The 21,681-nt window shown below is 42.6% G+C and overlaps 1 protein-coding gene across 1 annotated transcript in view; it reads right to left on the bottom strand.

Annotated features, from left to right (window-relative positions):
• The window catches only part of LOC126248110 (dystrophin, isoforms A/C/F/G/H-like), a 1,130,095-nt gene that overhangs the window by 200,965 nt on the left and 907,449 nt on the right, over positions 1-21,681 (bottom strand). The window lies entirely within an intron of this gene.

Here is a 21,681-nt window from a genome sequence, read left to right as displayed (position 1 = left end):
GGGCACATGGACTTGTCTAAAGCGTCACATGGAAAGCGTACATGTGAATTACTTTGAGGTAATGAAAGATTCTGAATCAATTTACTAACAGAATTTTCCAAGTTAACACGAAAGTACGTAAAAATACACATCATTCTATCTATCTATCTATCTATCTATCGCTTGCGCCTTTGCCCCGCATTGTGCGCGGTGTTGGCGTGACTAAATCGGATGTGGCATGTTAATTTGAAGGGGTGGCCGGATGCCCTTCCTGCCGCCACCTCGTACTCCCCCCCCCCCCCCCCCCGGACGGAATCGGAGTACCCCATCTGTCTGCATCTAGTGTAAATCATGGAAAAGTGCGGATGTGTGTCAAATGTCTGTGAGTCGTGGGACGTGAGGACCAGCCCAGTATTCACCTAGAGGGATGTGGAAAACCGCCTAAAAACCACATCCAGGCTGGCCGGCACACCGGCCCTCGTCGTTAATCCGGCGGGCGGATTCGCATTAGCGCTCTCGGCTAACCTGGCGGGTGTAAAAATACACATCATATTCCCTTTAAAATCTAACTCGACAGTTAAGTGAATCAGCATTCCGGATGCAACAGTATTTTCGGAACATTCCACTTGAATGCAGCAGTCCTAATAATACAGAAGTTACTAATGTTATAGGCGTGATTTCATTTAATATAGATTTACGAGCATTCAATTATACTTCAAAGTTGCACGAAAACTGTCAGTCGTGTGCGTACGGATCTAATTTAAACAGTATGTTTGCTTCATTAATTCATAAAACCCGTGTTAGACAAAACAAATCGTTTTTTCGATATGATCGTGACGACAACTACCATGATATATGTCCACGGGCACAGTAAGAGAGGAAGCTTGAAAGGACAGTAGTCTCATTTATTCGGTTACACTTAAAATGAATAACGCTTGCCGGATTTGACTTCTGTTTCTGGGATTAAATGCTGTCTAAAATGAAAACGTGTTACTTGATATTTCATGTTTCACAGTAATGGTTTCAGGCGGAATGCTAATTCGCCTAGATGAATTTAACAGGGCTGCAAACTTAAGAGTGCCATCTTCATTGACCATATCCTATCTAAACAAGCTTCGCATCTTGCTAGAAATGGTTTTGGACACATCCTACTTTGGAACGAAGACAAACGACTGCAAACACTGTCACTCTGTGTGAGAGCAAGAACAGCACATCTCACACGCGTAGGCGGTTCTTGGCCATGTAAACTGTGTCGCTTGTTATCCCAGCAGTAACTTAAATATGCACTACGTTTCTACTGAGGGAGATGTCTTATCTCACAGGGGAGTTACGATCCTGTCAGGGAAAGGGCAATCACACGAAATGCAAAACACACAGTCTGATGTGAGGAATGTAGCTACAAACCTTCCACCACTGGATACATGTATCACGTGCAGTTTCGTTAGTTACTCTTTACATACATAATAGCCATGACCTAGGGAAGAAGGGAAAGGTACAAAGACACATAACAGACTTGTATACACACAGTTCAACAAAAAACACAACACACTTTGTAGCAAGCCTACTATGACTGGCGCGTGCTGTCTTCTAATAGCCTTTACGACTAGGGTTTCAGCGTTTATTTGCCTCACTCGTCTGGCATAATAGCTCTACGCTACTACACAGCTTAAATAACAGGATAAATATTATCTGCTGTAAGGTAAACTGTTAAGCTACAACACGCAGCCCAATTCTCAGAGGAATTGCACATATTCTAAATTCAGCACATGTCAGTTTAAGCGAGTGTCAGCAACACGCCTCAGAGAGTTTAAGTCCATTCTGCCACTGATTCCTCGGTGCTGGTAAGGGAAAAAATACTCAGAAAAACTTTAGTGCGTTAGCGAAAGGGAGTGCATTAACACCAGGTGCACAGGAAATTTGAAGAGAAGACAGATCCCTGTAAATCACCGCATGCTGTTAATAAGAGGCGCACTTAGCATAGCTTACTCAGTTAATACAAACATTCAGTCCTGTTAGTCATGAATAGTATTCCTTCTCACTGCCTAAAAAGTGGAGAGAAATTTCTTGATATTTTGCATGCTACATCTCTCCAATGCAGTTGTACCTCTCTGTTTACGGCAACAACTTAGAAAGCATCAATGCAAATATTAATACTCGTAATAACTGAAACCACTGATACTGATGGGTAATCTGAAAATTTCCCAAGATCGTAGATATTCCATTACACTGGTGAGCCAAAACGTTATGACCACCTGCTTAATAGCTTGTTTGTCCGTCTTTGGAACGAAATACATAATTGATTCTGCGTATCAGGGATTGGACAGATTTTAATAGGTTTGTTGAGGTATGTGGCATTAGATGTCTATGCAAAGATCATGTGATTAGCGTAATTAACGGCCACTGATGCGTGGACGCGGTGACGGCACCCGACAGAGATCCAGATGGATTCCATAGGATTTACATCAGGCGAATTTGGTCGCTGGGACATCAACGTGAGTTCACTATGATGCTTCTCAAAACACTGTAGCAAGGTTCTGGCTCCGAGACGCAGACATTTATACTGTAGAAAGATAACATCGCCGTCGGGGAAGGCATTAAGCATGAAAGGATGCAGGCGTTTTGTAGCTGTCAGCGTGTCTTCGATTACTACATGTCCTATGCAACTGCAGGATAACGTCTCGAACCGCCGTTCACCTCGATGACGGCGATTGCGGAGACGACCAGCGAACTAGAGTAGCAAAAATGTGATTCACCCGAAGAGCAATTGATCGATGCTCGAATCTCGATGGTCCTGTGGCCACTGTAATCGTAATTGAGAATGACGTTGGGTTAACTTGTGAACACGTGGTCTGCTGTGGCGCTCCATGTTCAACAACGTGCGATCAACGGTGCGCACCCAAATACTTGTGCGTGCAGCACCAGCAGTGCGCTCTTTCGGTTCAAATGGTTCAAATGGCTCTGAGCACTATGGGACTTAACATCTGAGGTCATCAGTCCCCTATAGCTTAGAACTACTTAAACCTAACTAACCTAAGGACACCACACACGTCCATGCCCGAGGCAGGATTCGAACCTTCGACCGTAGTAGTTGCGCGGTTCCGGACTGAAGCGCCTAGAACCGCTCGGCCACAACGGCCGGCCGCTCTTTCGGCAGAGATGCCATAGATCACTATATATCCTACTCCACAGAGCAGACAAGCCTCCGAACCCCACGTTCTGTGAAGAGTCGTGGACGTCGAACCATTTAGCGCCTAGTGGTAATTTCACTGCCCTACCTCTTTTCGTAGATGCTCACGACAGTAGCACGCGAACATTCGACCTGCTTCGCCGTTCAAATTCTCAGCGTAATAATAATCCACCCTTTGTCAAAGTTGCTTATCGCAATGGATTTCCCCACTTGTCGCCCTTGTCTCCGCCAGGGTGATCCCCTGTCCTTGTCTGCTCCGCTTACATACTTTTTCTACTGCGTCACGCGCCCGCAACGCCAACAGGTGACATTCAACCTCGCGGCGGGCAGCGGTCATGTTTTGGCTTATCAGTGTATATGAATAAAGGAGTAGTTTGATGTAAACATCAGTGACTCATTTAGCGGTAATTCCCCAATATTTCTACGTCAATTCATAACAGACATGCTCTCCACACTTGTTAGTGTTAAACTTTATTGTTTTCTGAAATTCTATATTTCGGTGACAAAATACAAGCTTGCCACAATCAATCTTGACGGTTAAGTAATCATACAGACGTAAAATTCAAACATAATCTCATCAAGGGTAATACACCAACTACTTTTAACTCGGCTGCAAGCAGAGCCATCAATTCTACAATCCAGCTAACGTGAGTGGCCCTAGGTAGAACACGATAACAATGAAAGCAGAATGTTTGTGGGACTGAGTGTCATACAGGATACAACGGACAAAGATTCTATCTTAACAAAGAGGCGAATTCGAATAATTTCCTCCCTTTTCTCCACTTCAGTGCTTCCATAACAATTAACGTAGAGGTGACGTAAGTGGACTTGCAATCTCTCTTCCGACAGCTACAATTCACACTCAGATTCTATGAACTTGGGCTGCAGTGTGGTTCAGACTGCCACACGATGGTACCTAAAGAGCCCGTACATTGCAGAAATACAGTCTTAGCTGCTGATGAAGATACTGCCGGTAGTGGAGGCATAATGACGTGGAAAGCATTGTCGTTGGCTCTCGTTGGTACAGGCTGGAAGCGTTCAAAATATTTCGTTTTATGTCTTTTCCTCACCCGGATCACAGCCAGCAGCGTAACGCCTGCATATTACCCAAGATGTTGCCGATGGCCTTGTTATGCACTTTTATCATTGTATCGAACGGATCTAGTTGCGAGGGCAACACCACCCAAGACAACATGTCTACGGCACCCAGTATGCCTGCTATAAAAAGTGAGCATTTTTGTTTCACAAGAATCTGTGGTTGCAATGGCAGACTACACAGTGAAATGAAATCAATGGGTGCTGTGCAGCAATGTAATTGTAAACTGTTAGTATTAAATGCTATCAGAATTAACGGTAGATTAAACGATAGACAGTTTTAATCGTTTACTTGTTAGACTACTGCCAGCGCCCAGAGCAAGTGTCATTTCATTTCGAAGTTTCCGCTACAGCGATATCAACACAGGAAGCTTATAGGGCTTTAGATTTCTTGCTTCCTGTATTGTTTTTAACGCAGTACTAGTGTTGTCATTCACCTTTTTACCTGCTAAATTGCTATTCTTTAGACATTGTTTCAGCATAGTATCCTTGCTACGTTTCTGATATCCTCAGAGAAGTTCGACGATTAATATTTACAAATTTATTATATTAATTATGACAAACCCAACCCCTCAAAACAAGGAAAGTAGTTCCACTACGCTACGTGGTGAGAACGTTATGTGCTGGAAATTGTGCTGCTGAAATGAATCTCGGGTAGAAGGTCTGTGTCTGTTAAAATGCACGTGGTAGTGATGAACCTGGCCACCTCAGTCTCCTAGGTTAACTATACACTATCACTGATACAAGGATTTTGGTAGTTCACGATACACGGAAACAATGACCCACATAGTAAGAACACCACGCGCCTCCAAAAATAAGTTTCCTGTGATGCTCGAATTATCGTCTCTTTGAATCTGAATAGAAATCTGAGGAATTTTTTTCAAACGCTTTCAACTTTACCGTCTGTCTTACAGCAATGAATGCGGACAGGTGTCACGTAAAAATTTAAGTTTGGCACGACACGACTGAAACACCATGAATTGGATCCTACTCTTGTGCTTGTACGCACTGGCACGAAATTTCTTTTCAATTGAGTATACTTATTATTTAACGGTTATTTAAAAATAGATATGGTTTACAAAGAGTGATCACTGCATTACGACCACATCGCTAATCGATAAACTCGACCGTGTAGCCGTGCTACATTAATGGCGAGGCATAGCGAAATAGTGGACTCGAGAGGAATACAATCTTCGTCTGGCAATCCACATTTAGATTTACTGATATGTCTCGAAAGACATTCATGTCAAAGTTGGCCGATCCCTTGGAGAAGGCAATGGCCCATTTCCTTCTTCATCCTAGTGAAAGTCCATGATGTTTCTGGTTCTCTGGAGTCCATCGATACGGTGTTCATTAAACTCTTAAATTTCCGTCCTTCTTTCATCGCAAAACTTTATAATGCACAGCGATAAAACAAGAAAGGCATCTGGTAATGTTCTGACATGACGATGAAATCCTGCGGGTACGGTGCCTCAACACTGCAAAAAAGTGTTAGAGAGCTGCAGTAGTTACATTCTATGGAGTATGGAGGCTGCTGTGAACACGACGAAAAGACGAACTGCGGAGACAGCCGTGGAGGCGACAGAAGCCTTCAAAGCCGTGGCTATCGCGTCTACTTTGGCAACTGGTACACACTGTCAGACACATCACTTTGTAACATCTGACGATCCAACATATCAGTGCTCAATATTATACAATCTCCATCATGTAATGCACACTCGCAGGTACGACTGTTGCAACAACGCTCTCTGTCTCCACCAAATGCCATACTGCTTCATCAGCATATTCGATACTCATCGTATAAAGATATTGCTAATTTACTCACGAAAGTGTGTTCAGCTATCATGATCAGTATGGGTTCGTCCATTCTTCGTCGTGTTTCAATATGAGGATTAGATCTCAGTATGGGTTCGTCCATTCCTCGTCTAGACATAAGTGTTTCAGCATGAGGATTAGACCCACTGTGCTCGATGTACAAAGGGGGCGCCAGTAAGGTGTGTAACATATTTGCGTAAGTACAACTTGAATCTCTAGCGTCCATTCAAAGAAAATAATTCTTTCTTTCATAATTTTCAGTGTTTCACAAACTAATCAGTTTCGTGTCCTACTGAGCATTTGTGACACTTCTGTTCACTCAGTACGTCTCACAATCCAGCTGACGGAAGGTCGCATTGTACATAGTACTGTTGGGTCAAGAAACAAGATTCCCATTAAAACTCTGTCATGATTAATTTTCACCTCATTGGAGCTACACGGTATTATATATTTGGCAATAATTCAGTGATCACACACTGTAGTGCAGTGGTAATTGCACTGTACTTGTATACCCCTTTCGTGCGCGCTGACTTGACTCTGCTGTACTTTCCCTAAGCCACGGCAGCAGAATGCTGCGAATACTCCTTCAGCGAGGCCACGCCCTATTCTTGCGCCTATTTTCTAATAGGCTAATATTCTGTGCTTAATGGTTTCGCTACTGACGACACGCCTAATTCTGACGTATCCAGTTACCCATATGGCTACCAACTAATGTATCTGTTTTCCTCCATTCCATACACAGCCCCTGGGGGGCACAAAGACGAAGCAGTAATTTTCTGACTTTTGCGATAACACTTTTCAGATGTTAACACTTCTCGCTGAATTTACAGGGAGCTTACCAACTTTCGGCGAATTAAACGAAGAACCGCAGATCCAGCAATTAAAATATAACTTCAAAAGACGAGACCTGAACGGTATAGCTGTTACACGATAACTAGAGCGTATGCACAACTTTTTGTCTGCCGCAGAGCTATTGAGTCGTCACGAAGCACACTTAGCTATAGCGCAGAGCCACACAGCTTGCGGATTAGTTACAGTGGAAGCCCCTACTTGGGAACAACGCCAGGAGCTCACGGTGGCCAGTGGGAGCACAAAGGAGGTGATCTCAGAACAAGGTAATGTGAAAAAAGAACACAGACGTTACGTTGGTTACTGGTTACCTTTCAGATACGTCCGAAGGTGGTACAAGATTGGCGAACACAGTGAATCGCACAGAGCTGCAGACAACAGAAACGCTCGTCACAAAGTAAAACAAAAGCAACAATTAACATCAAAAATATTCAAAAACTGCGAAAAATTAAAAAAAAAATATTTTGAGACAGAAAATGAGATAAATACAGTGATAAAATGCATATATTGTTACCTCTAAAAATAATTAGAAAAGTACAAGAGAACGTTCACACGTATGTCCCACGCACACACGGCAATTAGACGTGTATTAAAAACAGAACAATCGTATAAAAAAATAAAGAACACAATCAAGTTACTGCGTTCAAACATATAGTAAGCATTCAAATTACTGAAGGCAATAAAAAATGTAGAAGTTATCAATAATGCAGCTCTGTAAGTCAATAACTACTGTGAAATGCAACAACTGGTGAGAGGACTAATCACTCAACTTTGTTTCATTTCCTGCGTATCTGAACACAGCACAAGCATTCAGCAGCTGTTTTGTATTAAGTGATTTAAGATATTCATCATGTGACATGTTAGTATAGAAACAAGTATACTCCTTATTTTCTTTTACTGTCATACTGCAAACATTGCGAGCTAGGAAGAAAACAAATGAAATCATCGTAGTTTCCAGAACTGGCGTAGCCTTGATTTCCTTAAATAGTCCAGGTCCATCTAAGCAGAAAAAAGAGACTAAATGGTCTATTATTACCATCTTATTCTTCTCTGCAACGTGCTAATGCCAAAAAAACGTAACACGCTTAAGACGAATCTAAACAGGAAATTACAAATGGAAACTCAGACACCAGTGTTTGGCGTAGAGAGAATGAGCTCTGATGCGGGAATTCTTAGATGAATGGAAACGATGACTTTAGCGGAACAACGGAACTGGAACATCGTTCTAGGCACTGAATTTGTATTTCAGAAGATGGGCTAGGTACCCTGTAAAAGAGTTACAGAATTTCTGTAACTCCAGACGAATTTTGCGACTGTTCCCTCAAACACCCCACGTGTAATAAGTTCTGACACGGATAACCACTGCAAGCAGTTCTTTTCCCGGCACTACAGGATGCAGTAAAAGAAAGTCGGCATGTATCTCCACAAGAAAGAGTGTAAATGAGACATATTGTCCACTTAGACTACCCTCTTTCCCCGAATGTTGCGTTTCGACTTTCTCGGATGTGAACTCCAAACCGGGCCGACTTGGCACTGTGTTAAAACACATTTTACCGGGAATTTTCAGTTAAAGTCTTCTTAGATGCTAGCTGCCACATTATTACACGTCAGGAAAAATGGCTCTGAGCACTATGGGACTTAACAGCTATGGTCATCAGTCCCCTAGAACTTAGAACTACTTAAACCTAACTAACCTAAGGACATCACACAACACCCAGCCATCACGAGGCAGAGATAATCCCTGACCCCGCCGGGAATCGAACCCAGGAACCCGGGCGTGGGAAGCGAGAACGCTACCGCACGACCACGAGACGCGGGCTACACGTCAGGAGCATTAATCATTGTGGACTTTGCATTTGTTCCTTTGACCGCATAATTTTCTTGTCGGCACACCGTAATGTTCCACGGAAGCTAGGAACGAAATTTCGCTGTACATGGGAGCTTGGGACTGGGGATCAATTAATATCCATTATACATCTTCCGCGTAGTGGCCACCACAGCAATAAATTAGTGAAATGAAGGGGACATTCTTCTGCTTAGGCTGTATATTTATTACGACGGCATCTCAATTATATACCTAGTTACGACTTACGTCATTTTGGAATGTTTACCCAGAAATAGGTGCCATTCCCATGAAAATCGAAGCGAATTCACACAATATGTTACCGTACGTGGTGGCTTGATAGACAATCCGTGCGTTTAAAGTGGGAAAAAATCTTGACAGATAGTGAGTGCTGCCCTTGTCGGGAAAATCTGTTTTCCGCCTTCACTGCACCCATTGCAAAACCATCACGAACACTTTACTTCGTAATCCATCACGATTGGTAACCTACCGTGCGAATTTGCTGACGTTTTCATGGGTATGGCGCCAGTTATGGGTAAACTCGAAAATGGCTTTTAACGTTGAAACTAGTAGTTTAATTAAAAAGATGCCTCAATAAATAGACAAAGTAAGTGGACAAATGTCCCTTTCATTCAAAATCACACCTATGCTGAATTTTGTACGGACGCTACATCGTCGTGCTTACTCTATTAGGACGGACGCCGTTCTCTCCCTGACAAGTAAGCTGTCACTCGATGCGTTTCGTAAAAAAAAAAAGGGAGGGAGTAATCCGCTAACATTTGGTATCACGAACCTGACTGAGTGGGTTCCTTGTATTCAATAAAATAATACAACACAATATGAATACTTCCATCGCTTCGCAGCTGTTTGGACGCGAAGCGGGAGGTGTAAAAGGGAAGGAGACGCCATAAATCAGAATTACTGTGCAGTTTGGTTTACCAGCGAGGCAGAACTCGGCGCCGCGACAGAAACCGTCTTCGAGCCTGCAATTTATAGCTGTAACGTGCTTTGCCGCCTCTCCATCCCACTTCCGCAACGCTCGGCGCCCAACTTCTCTCGCTCGGAAATCATATCAGCTTGCCCAAAAATTGGCTAAGTTCCTTTGCCAAAGCGGATTAGCGGCACGACAACTCCTTGCTTGCGCGAACAGCGTTCGCACGTTCTTCTTCCACACACCGCGCTAGCACATTTACTGCCGTCACCCAAATCTTAAAACCCAAATGTCATCACTTTATCTTCAGTCTCGAAGGTACATACCACCGTATGACGTAGTGATAACCACTAATTCGAATCAACAGCAGCTGTCACTAATAAACTGAATTTCTCCTTACCTGACTGCATTCTCTTTCCAAACATTACGCACAGATACACTGTTGATGTTTTTTCCTGACGTCTGCGTGTCACGGGCTCTTGTACAACGTAGATTATTGTCGTTTCTTTTGAAGTGGAAACGGATTTGTGAATGCCTGTTGTTGTGTTTGACGTATGTATGTTCTGTTTCCGAAACTGAAATGCGTAATCATCCCGGCATTTAAGAAACGTCTAAAAATCGTACTCGCGTGTACCAAATGAATGATCGTTAATCCATCGCGTGGGATCGATATGGGTCTGGCTCATTTCCCTGTCAAGCGTTCCCTGTTAAGATACACAGGGTGTTTCCGCAAGGGCGTGCAAAAATCCAACAAGACATAGGGGATGCTCCATTGAACAACTTGAGGCAGGGAACATGGCGTCGGAGAAGCCAGCTTAAGGAGAATTAAATCACATTACTGTGTACTTTTTTATTTACATTCCTTACCATTAACTGCAAATACCATCGCTGACACTATGAACGTACCATTTTTACTGTATCTTACAAAATGTGGTGCAACCGACGATCATCAAACTCAATGAAAGCATGACATCGGCGAACAAGATTCTGACGCACCTTGACAAATATCCCTTGTGTGTTTCGAATCACATCACAGGCAGCTACAATTTTGGCAATTAATTCCATATCCGAAATAACTGGGGTCTCATAAACAAGTGACTTTAGATATAACCATAGGACACAATCAAGGTCAGGTGACCTCGCGGGCCATGGAATTGGACTTGCCGTTCCAATTCAGCGACAAGAAAATACTGTACCGGTACAGCTCCATCGTATTGTACTGTACGTCTCTGAATAGCACTGACTAATGAATGGGTCTATCGTTGATTCATAGCACGTTCTGTCATGGGACAATGTAAATACAACAGTAAAGCCGGCCGGAGTAGCCGAGCGGTTCTAGGCACTACAGTCTGGAACCACGCGACCGCTGCGGTCGCAGGTTCCAATCCTGCCTTGGGCATGGATGTGTGCGATGTCCTTAGGTTAGTCAGGTTTAAGTAGTTCTAAGTTCTAGGGGACTGATGACATCAGAAGTTAAGTCCCATAGTGCTCAGAGCCATTTTTGAACAACAGTAAAGTAAACAAAACCTGCATCATGACTTTCTAGTAATCAGGCTGGTCCTACTTGTTTCCTTGCAGAAAATAAAGATTGTACGTATAAATAAACAGCACAGTACGTGTAAGCTTGTACGTATGTTAGTTGTAAATAAGCTGGAAAACAGTAATGCTAGACAAAGCGGCATCCAAGTTTACTTCCATATCTGCTTAAGCTGGCTTCTCCGACCCCAGGTTCCCTACCTCAAATAGTTCAGTGGAGCATTCTCTATGTCCTGTTACATTTTTGCGCGCTCTTACGTAAACACCATGTGTGAATAAGTGCCCACAGTTCCACACTAACTGGAGAAAAGGTATTCTGTAAGCGTGGCAAAAGCGTGCACCATGAAAAACTTGTAAGCCCGTAGAATTACATCAGCTGGCGAAAGCTGCTTAACGTAGTTGGTACCGGCTGTTACATCGGATGCACGATGGTTGCTTTACTCCAATTTCCGAAGTTGTGAGGAAATCTGACATTACTTCACACAGTGAGTCATGTACGTGACGGCAGCACTGCACGCAAGACAACCATGGGCCGTGTACTTCGCACGGTTAGCCTACGGCTATTTCGTGCTCATGACCAGTGACTACAACAATTAAACGAAGCAGTCATCAACACACGCTGCCAAACGTGACATCAGATATTAAATTTAGACCTATAAGACGTTTATCCAACTCAGTACCAAGCGTCCAGTGGCATTTATGTTAAAAGGGAGCAGGAGATACACCACAGTGCATTTAGTAACGTCACATCATGGGAGACGGTAGACCTACAACATCTATCCTCCTGAATTTCATAACTAGAACAATCGTGACTGAAAAAATAAACTAATTTTTTTATCTTTGTCAGGTTAATAAATCATTAGGATCTGTGTAGCTTATTTCTTTATAGAATTGAATAGTTCTATTGTACTTCCTATAGACTTCAACTCATGATGACTGCCACATGAGGCGACTTGGGCAGTATATGTACAAGGACAGTATGTAAAACAAGTACCCGCCCTCGAAGAAAAATGTTGCTAGCGCTTGTGGGTGTTAACACCAAATACCGCCATCTGTTAGGTGACACAAAAGCGAAAATAACACTCATTCGTAGGTTTGTTTGTATTATGGCAGCCATTATAGTAACGTGCGATAACTGGCTTTCACCGATCTGGCGAAAGTGTAGTACCGTTTACTGATTCGCTTTTTGCTGTTAGATGAGAAAACACGTAACGAGATAAAAATTAAGTTGGACACTATTTATCGCAACACTTAGCCATTACTGGGCAATATTATCCTGAGGTAATGGACCGCTTCGAAAAGATATTGACGAAAACACGGTCTCATTCGGCGAAGAAGAGACTGTCTTTTCACAACGAAATCGTGATAGCATGTTCATTTGCGTTATTAAGAAATAGCTCATGTGTACAGAATTAAACTCAAATGAGGAAGTCATCGTCGAGACACAGTCGTGTTATACAGAGCTCCACAATTTTACAAGTTAAAAATCACAGGGAAGTCGGTTAAAATGTGTAACACTCGCTTTGTTACAACAGTAATTCCCTTATTCCTAACACTGGAATTTACTATCCTCGATTCACTGACATACCTCACAAGACGCGATATTCTTTCATATCAACAAACAAGACGAAGTTTCTATCGGGGGTCACCACTCTGAAGTATTTCATCAATACTTTTTTCTCTGTGTGTCTAACTGAGTACTTATCTTATGCGGTAAGGAAAACCACTTTCAACACGAAAATAAGAAAGGAAACTTACAGTTTCATCTTCATCGACGTTATCATCGCTAGAGAATGAACTCTACTCCATCTGAAAACTGACAGGAAGGGGTTTCATTACGAATGGACTGAAGAACATTGACGGCGTTGGCACGAAGTAAATTAAAGAAATCACATAAAAATTTAGTAAGGAAGGATGAATAGAGATTAAAATCTTGCTCCTCGTTGCAGAATTAAAAGGGCTGGAAGTCGTAGTAAATTACGAAATGGGGGAATCAAATAGCTGTCGATCCACAGCGTTCGTCTATACGGTGTAGTATATCATTATGCTCAAAGATATAGTAGTGGAAGAGGCGCATGTGATACGCATGAAGCGACAGAAGTATAAAGGGCGATCAAAAAGTTTCCATTTGAAGGTCATACAGTCGAGAGTCAGTATGCCAATCAGGCAAAATCTATCTGAGCGTTGGCCGGCCGGAGTGGCTGAGCGGTTCTAGGCGCTACAGTCTGGAACCACGCGACCGCTACGGTCGCAGGTTCGAATCCTGCCTCGGGCATGGACGTGTGTGATGTCCATAGGTTAGTTAGGATTAAGTAGTTCTAAGTTCTAGGGGACTGATGACCTCAGAAGTTAGGTCCCATAGTGCTCATAGCCATTTGAGCCATTTGATCTGAGCTTTGATACAATCATCGTACCGAAGCACCAGGTAGAAGATATCCTTTTCGTAAAACACCGTCTCCTGCTGCGTGAAGAAGTTGTAACTGTCTGCTGAGCAGCCTCCTCCGATAGGAGTCCTTTTTTAACTGACCGACGGCACGATAATCGCGTGGGGAGGGATCAAGACTATAGGGCGGGTGCTCGAGGGTCTGCGTTATGACATTTGCGATGTGGGGACATTCTTTGTTACGAAGCAGCATCGAACATGGCGCGCCATTCCACAACTGTGGTATTCCGCAGACATGCTGTCCCGTACACCTTCTTCATTCTCCGAAGGATATCTACCGGTACTTGTCCTTCCGCAGCCGGGAAAACAATAACTGCACTTTAGTCCTGTTTGGACGCATTTGGTAATAACTATTCCACATTCACCGCACTAATACCTTGCCCAAATGTCGGTTCTTATATATCCGCATCGGAGTGGGGCTTCGTTGCACATATGCTGCGGTACCGCCCTCAAACTGAAACTTTTTGATCGCCCCCTATATTTGTTTCAGTTGAGCCGAAGTCGGTGGCGGCGAAAACGGACCGAGCTTCGCCGAAAACTCTCATTGCTGCTGCCGCTGTTGCAAACAAAGGCAGGCGTAATGAGAGAAGCGGAAATAGCTGCTTCAGCAATCGTCCTCGGCAAGGTTCCATCGCGGTCAGCGCACCTCAGCTAGCGAAACCCAAGACGCGCCCTAATGCATTATTACACTACGCAACGACTTTTTTATGAATTATATGGCAGTAATAAATACAATACAGATGCTCTACAGAAGACTGATCTGATTTAGGTACATTATGGATCAAATTGAAGTTGTACTTTTCCTTCTTTCATTTTAATTACTACATGGTAACATTAGGGTGTTTTTCTCCGAAAATATCACAGCTAAAAGGAAAATTAGAAATTCTTAAGCAAGAGAGAAGAGAGTTTTTTAAGCACCTGTAGACACCATTTTTATTCGGCAGCGTAGATGGGAGCAATTTTACAGGCGCTTATCAAGTGACGAGTTTTCCAAAATGAGAGCCTATTTTCTTTGCTTCCTAGCGAAAGAATGCGATTGACTTTACTGGAAAACGAGGAAACATTCAAGAATGCCTAAAGGGGCTGGAGAGAAAGGGGCAAGAAAGGATGGAAGGAAGTGATGTTAAGAGTTAGAATGATGTTAATTTCAGTAGGACGGAGCGTTAGCTTCGATTGGAAAAAGGTGAGAAGGAAATCAACTGTAATTTTTTGTAAACCCAGGAACAGATTTATTTTGTTTAAGGAATACACAGAAAGACTTAGTGACGGTAGCCTGACGAAAATTTAACCCTTCTTATTTCAAAGACGATTTTTGAAGCCGTGCCGCAGAAGGGACTGGACGCCGACGTCGCCGACCAGTGGAGGGCATGGGGGAACCTTTGTTGCCTAACGTAATAACGTCAGAAATGGAGTGGTTCATATACGAGTAGCACTGCATGTAGTATTAACTGCTGACGTGGTGAAGAAGTGACCTCAGCATTATGTTCGTATGATTTACTAAAGTGAAATTTAAACCTAGTCTTTTCAAATACGAATGCACAGTGTGTTGCTGTCGCCTGATCTCACTTGTGATCTTATCATACATTAGATATAAAATTACGATAAAGAAAAATATAATCCAAATTTCAACGAACTGTACGTTGCAGCTCCGAAATGCGGACGCTATTACGGCTGATAAAAACAGCCCTAATAGCTTCAAAAGAAAGGTTACAAGGAGAAACCTTGGACCTGTTAATGATTTAAAAAGTGATATCAGCAGAATAAAAACAACAAAAATTACAATAAAATATAACTGTAAGCGGTACAAGGACGGATTTAGTAGTCTCGGCAGAGGAAATAGCATCAACAAACGCAACGTATTGACAGATCAAAATCGCTTAGCTGGTTAAGATAGAAAACCTGCTGGTTATCTGAGGAGATTCGAAGTAGGTGGTTTTGGATCGACGGAGACGAAGGTGACCTGTCAGGGTAGTACAAGATGAAGAGGAATTGGATTTGCAAATGTAGAAGTGTTAGGATGTTAACTGACGGGGCGGGTGGGGGGTGGGGGGGGAGAGGAAGGATATTCATGCGTTGTTAAAAAGACGATTAAATGACCCTACAATTTCAAATAATACTACTGAATTTGAAAAATAATCACAGCACAGATTTCATGGCCCCCAACTTAACGATTTGAAATTCCGTATTAGTTTACTGTAGACTCTCGCCACTGTATTGCACAATTTACATAGCGTCGAGTCCATGGTGTAAACAAATGTATTTCATTATCTCTAGACTTCTACGAACAACACACTTCACAGCAGATATTAACGTTTGTACTTTCGTTGGCAGGCGACAGTTTCTCGTGAATTTGAATTTTTTATGCGTGCACTACAGCACCAATATCTGGAACAGACCTGGATGTCGGCTGACGAGATGCAATTCGTTTGCCGGCCGTTGTGGCCGAGCGGTTCTATGCGCTTCAGTCTGGAACCGGGCGACCGCTACGGTCGCAGGTTCGAATCGTTCCTCGGGCATGGATGTGTGTGATGTCCTTAGGTTAGTTAGGTTTAAGTAGTTCTAAGTTCTAGGGGACTGATGACCTCAGATTTTAAGTCTCATAGTGCTCAGAGCCATTTGAACCATTTTCTGCAATTCGTCTGCCCAAAGCATCACAGACATGCTGTCCAGGATTCAGACCTGGAGAACTTATTCAAAAAGCCCTGTGGTAATCATACCTTGACCTGTAATGATTCCGTCCAGACGAGTAGCGGGTTTTAAAGCGCTAACAATGTTAAGGTGCATTATTGCATGTATGCAGGAGATCCGCTATTCTTCAACGTGACTGGCATGATTAAATTGTAAATCGAAAATCATTAACTTCATTTCATAATAATCCTTCAGTCACTTAGATTTATTCATTCTGATTTTTAGGGGTATATATTGTTGAAGAAACTCGATAAGAGAATATTGTTAAGATAATACTGAACGTATATAATTATGAGGTTGGCAAGTACTCATATTACTTACTATTTTTCGCGTAGAAAAGCATGTGTTCTCTAACAACATTAGCATTTTCGATTTATAATTTAATCATGCCAGTCACGTTGAAGAATAGCGCATCTCCTGCATACATGCAATATTGCACCTTAACATTGTTAGCGCTTTAAAGCCCGAGGAAAATAACGAACAACAGTAACTTAATAATTAGATAGCGCTATGTTACTTCTTTAACTACACAACAAATCGTTTCATCCATTTACAAATGGTTCAAATGGCTCTGAACACTATAGGACTTAACATCTGTGGTCATCAGTCCCCTAGAACTTAGAACTACTTAAATCTAACTAACCTAAGGACATCACACACATCCATGCCCGAGGAAGGATTCGAACCTGCGACCGTAGCGGTTGCGCGGTTCCAGACTGTAGCGCCTCGAACCGCTCGGCCATACCGGCCGGCCGTCAAGTTGGTACTGTTTTCTTGTAAGAGGATACGCAGTATTTCTGAAACTCTCATTTTCAACATAGTAAGTGCCCTTGAATTCAAAACGTCTCTACTCGTCTTCGATCATCACTAACAAACTTAACGGCAGCTGTTTCAAGTGTGTCCGCATTCGGAAGTAAAATCTATGTCGTTCACGCAAAAGAAACAGCCGAAAATCGTCGCTGACCAGTGGTGAGAGCAATCAAATTGGTGAATACGTCCTACGTAATCGATTTTGAGCGCTCACCAATCACTTTCACGTCACGTACTACATTCGCGGTGGCGTATCGTGTGAGAACGGCTCAAAATACTCCTTTTATTTTTTAATCACATGGCTATGCGAAGCGAGACGTACCCTTCTGTTACACAAAGCACAGTTTCGGTTTGTGAGGGGATCTTCACTGTCATTCATTGTCATTCCCTGACTTAAATAAACAATACGTGACAGCACGGGAATGACACTCCGGCCGGCCTCCAAGAAGAGTCTTCGGAGTGATATGAATACCTATAAACATATATCGCTTACGTAAATACCTTGCAGATTTGTGGAACACGTTTTACGTTCGCGTTTTATAACTTTTTGGAGACTGAAAAATTACCGCGCACGAATCAACACCGATCCATATTTACGATCTTGTGAACCCCGGCTCACTTTGTCGTCCATGAAATCCAGAGGCGAGGACATACGAACCTGCGAAAGGGGGTTCGATGCAGTACTCACTGCTGCTTAGTGAAAAAAAGCTTCGTGACTGGATGGGAACCCACTCACAGGCAGAGGTCAGCGCGTCGTTCTTAACGATAAGATGTAACAACACCAACGCTATACTATTGTACATATAATAATTTTTTCTTCTGATTTTCGATAAATTAGTGTAAGCGATGTTCTGATTTCATTTCTTTTTTCTTTTCATGTCATTATGTTAAAGAAACTGTAAACAATTTTCGATGTGAATATTATTGTTTATGTCAAATTGCAAGCAATATTATAACAAAATGGAAATGTAAGAAATGTTGAAACTGTTGTAAGATGTTAAAGTTGTACTTGTGCGTCTGGTCCATACGTAGGTAATGTATTAGGATATGTGGAATGCAAAACCTTTGGTGAATACCCTGTCTGTAGGGGAGCGGTAAAAGGTGGATGGCAGGTGAGCGCGGGAAAATGCACACGGGCGCGGCACGGCATAACTGGCTCAGCAGTAGTAGTCGGAGTTGGGCTTTGATCTGAGCAACACGTTCTGGATCGAGGAGGCTCTCCTGGAAAACGTGATTACATTGAGCCTCGGACGTGCCGTTTCCGACGACTAGACAGCATGGCAAAATTCCATTGGCACTAAATGGAAAAGTATTGCGACGCTATGAAGAAGCAAAGTGCCGATACATCAAGAGCCATAGCTGTGCTTGTATGTGTGCTCTGCGCCTCGCCATCTCGCCGCCCGCCAACGGCCGCATCGATACGAACAGGTTGAAACTTTTAGTACTGTATTCGTGTGGACCATTGTTACGTTTGTGCCTTACTATTCAATAACAACTTAACTTTTACCAGAACAGTCCTATCATTTATTTATCCTCATCACTAACCTAGACAGGGTCCTTTCCAAATGTTGTGCAATCCGAGTGTCCCGAGATGAAGATTTAAAGTTTATGTTAATAATAATTACCTGCAGACCTAGCGGTGTTAGTATGATGTTTAAAGAACTTTATTGTTAATGAATATATAAGTAAAGAACAAAGGTCTGATAAAGTTGGAAGATAATGTTGAAATTGGTTTAGTAATGAAGTTTAATTTATTTGAGACAAAAATAATGGTAATTAAATGAGCAGGAAATAAGTTAAAAAGAGCTATAACTCATATATTGGAAATCGTGAGTGCTTAACGATTGCGATAATAAAAAAAAATTTCAGTACAGTGATCATAACAGTTTCAGGGTCCCCCCCCCCTTTTCTTTTCTATTCAGTTAGATTCTGAAGTGTACTGAACTGATTTGACCAGCAAATTTAAAGTCAATATAAAATCAAAATTTATTAGTGTTATACTTTTTCCAAAATTGACATTGTTTGTGTGTTTCGAGAGTGCTATTTCTAGGGTAACCTATGCCCGATTTTAATCAGATCAATAGACAGTACGAAGTTTGTAGTAAACATTATAGTGTATTGTTGTGTATTTATGGCTTGTCCATATTAGTACAGAAAGTGAAATTATTAGTTCAGTTGATTTTTGGTTCTAAAAATTACCATATTATGCAGTGTTATTACGTGTTGTTTTGTATAAAAGTACATCAACTTGTACAGGGGAGAAACTCAGTTAATGCCTAATTAGGCTGGCGACCGTATTATGAACAATTTGGTAGCATCTCCTGTATTGTTTCTTGTCCGTCCTAACGTGTAGTTGCGCTTCAGACTTGCTTGATGTGTCATTGTTGTTACTGAGTGGATGAAAGTCTGATTTTGCCTCCATTCAGGTACACGCGGTCAACATATATACCAAAATCCTTTCTTATAAGGTGAAGCCCGTCAACTTAGCATAGTACAGTCTTTAAAGAGTATGGTGCGCAGTAGCGTAGTGTTACAAAGAATTTGTCAGCTGTGAAAGTAGCTTCGCACGTGCTCCAGGGCACAGTTATACTGACGTCGCTGTTCACAATGTAACATTTAAATGATAGGATACGATCCGAAATCCACGAGGTTGTGCGATGATTATTTCTGTGTATAGGAAACTTCAAACGACAGAAAATTTTCGAATAATACTGGAAGACCTGAAGATCATGATGCACGGACTGATAGCTGATCCTCAACACAAAAAAGTATTTCGTATAAATAAGTGGAAATATCCGTTACTGTTCTGTCTCGTATGGTTGTCAATCACTGGTACTTGACAGTAAAAAATGTAGGACTACACGTCGTAAACTACCTCCTAAACTGGAAGGACCACACAAAATCAGTTGCAGGGAAGGAGTATTCCAGGCTGAGTTCCACTGAAAGAATCCTGAGGCAACATAATTCAGCTGTAACAGAAGCAACAAGTGCTGCTCGTTGATCTGTAGCTCCATTCAGGTAGGGTTAATAAAGGGAATAAATAACTCCCAATAAAAGCATCACATTCCTTGAAGGGTTAATTTAGTAAACGTGAGGGCATTATCAAGACGATCAACAAAATTCAGAGGCAAACAATTCAAGAAAGGGGTTGTGCGTCATCAGAGAGAGGTTCCTGTTGCAATTCCGAGAGTGTATCTTCCAAGAAGCCTCAAGAAACAAATTACATACATCACGTGAAATGATTATGACGGAAAAACGCTATGAATTCAAACCTACACGGAAGGTTACCAACAGGTGGTCGTCTTGCACACCACTCATAAATGGAATAGCAAAGGCGGGAAAACGATAATGGTATCCGAAGCAGCCCGACATCACACACCATGAGAGGCCATATGAATGTACAATAAGGTGACAAAAGTCATGGGATATCTCCTAATATCGTGTCGAACCTCCTCCTACCGGCGTAGTGCAGAAACTTGACGTGGCACGGACTCACCAAATCGTCAGAAGGCCCTTGCAGAAATACTGAGCCATGCTGCCTCCACAGCCGTCCAAAATTGCGGAAGTGTTGCCTGTGCAGAATTTTGTGCACGAACTGGCCTCTCGATTATGTCCCATAAATGTTCGATGTCGCGCGATCTGGGTGACCAAATCATTCGCTCGAATTATCTAGAGAATTCTTCAAACGAGTCACGAACAGTTGTGGACCGATGATATGGGGCATCATCATGGGAACATGAAGTCATGACTGGCTGCGAATGGTCTCCAAGTAATCCAGTTAATGATCGGTTCAGTTGGATCATAGGACCCAGTACATTCCATGTAAACACAGCCCAAACCGTTATGCAGCCACCACCAGATTGTACAGTGCCTTATTGACACCTTAGGTCCATGGCTTCGTGGGGCCTGAGCCACACTCGAACCCTAGCATAAGCTCTTACCAACTGAAATCGGAACTCAGCTGAGCAGGCCACGGTTTCCCAGTCGTCTAGGGTCCAAGCGATACGGTCTCGAGCCCAGGAAGTCTGTCGTAGCCCACTGAAGCCAAATTTTGCCACATAGTCCTAATGGACACGTTCGTCGTACGTCCCACATTGATTTCTGCGGTTATTTCACACAGTGTTGATTGTCCATTAGCACTGAAAACTCTACGCAAACACCGCTGCTCTCGGTCGGCGACTGTGATGTCCGTGGTGAGAGGTAATGCCTGAAATGTGGTATTCTCGGCACACTCTTTACACTGTGGATCACGGAGTACTCGATTCCATAACGATTTCCTAAACGGAATGTCCATGCGTCTAGTTTCAACTACCATTCCGCGTTCGAAGTCCGTTACTTCCCGTCGTGAGATCACGTCAGAAACCTCCTTTTCACGTGAATGACTTGAGTTCAAAAGACAGCTCCGCCAATTTACTGTCCTTTTATACCCTGTGTACGCGATACTACAGCCATTTCTGTATGTGCAGATCGCTATCGCATGACTTTTGTCACCTCAGTGTATATTC

Source organism: Schistocerca nitens, chromosome 3, assembly GCF_023898315.1.
Source record: "Schistocerca nitens isolate TAMUIC-IGC-003100 chromosome 3, iqSchNite1.1, whole genome shotgun sequence".
NCBI lineage: Eukaryota > Metazoa > Arthropoda > Insecta > Orthoptera > Acrididae > Schistocerca > Schistocerca nitens.
Note: the sequence above shows the minus strand (reverse complement) of the source record. Positions and strands in the feature narration are given on the sequence as shown.